Below are 1,072 nucleotides of genomic sequence, written 5' to 3'. Positions count from 1 at the left end.
TTTCTTTTCTTTTTTCAAGAGTTTCAAGCGCAGGATGTTCTTTTGGTGCTCATCAGACCACCATCTTATCCACATTTTATTCTTGCCTAGTTTATATGCTAAGATAAATAAAAAACTATATGTTATTATTTAAAAAAAAATTATAAAAAACTTGAATAGTTTTATTATTTTTAAAAGAGGTGTTTACATACATATCCCACAGTTCTTATTTATTTACATATCTAACACGAAGACCGCTTTCTACATAAAATTGTCATCATTTTATTGGCTTTTAAAAAGTGAAATACACTTTTCATGTATGGATAATGTAGTTTGTATGTAATTAAGTGCGTAAACGAGCCGAAAATGAGCGGGCCCAGGCTCAGCTTCTGTTTGGCTCGTTTATATTTCGAGCTTAAAAAGTGTGTTCATGTTCGGCTTGTTCGCTTAGCGAGCCGAACACGAGTCGTTCACGAACAAAGAGCAAAGAGTCATTTTGACAACTCTAGTCAGACAGTCATAAGATGTTAAAGATTTGGGCAAGATTTAAAACATCATTTGAATCTAAATTAAAAATTTTTATTCTATTTTTTTCATTAATACTTTAAATTGATTATAAATCTTTGTAGCCTTGTAGTCAATTAAATTTTTTAAAAATACTACTCATCAAAGATATATATATATAATTGATTAGTAGTATTTCGAACCAAAATGAGCCGAATACGAACAACACGAACACAAACGAACAAATATTGTTTGTGTTCGACTCGTTAACTTAGCGAACGAGCCGAACAAAAGATTTTAGCTTCTTAACGAGTCGAACATAAGCTGTTCGCGAACGATGAGCCGTTTTGACAACCCTATATGCAATAGTTGAACTCTAGATGTTACGTCAGTAAATACATTGGAATTGAATTGTATGTATTTACCTTCCTATAAACTTTAAATTTGAATCATTTAAAAATTCAAAGAGAAATATTAAATATTTAACTTATTTTGTTAACTTTAAAAGCTCATAATATTATACAACAACAACAAAGCTTTAATCCCACTACGTGGGATCGACTACATGAATCTTTTTTCTCCATTGCGT

Source organism: Phalaenopsis equestris, unplaced genomic scaffold (genome assembly GCF_001263595.1).
Source record: "Phalaenopsis equestris unplaced genomic scaffold, ASM126359v1 Scaffold000417, whole genome shotgun sequence".
Lineage (NCBI taxonomy): Eukaryota > Viridiplantae > Streptophyta > Magnoliopsida > Asparagales > Orchidaceae > Phalaenopsis > Phalaenopsis equestris.
Note: the sequence above shows the minus strand (reverse complement) of the source record.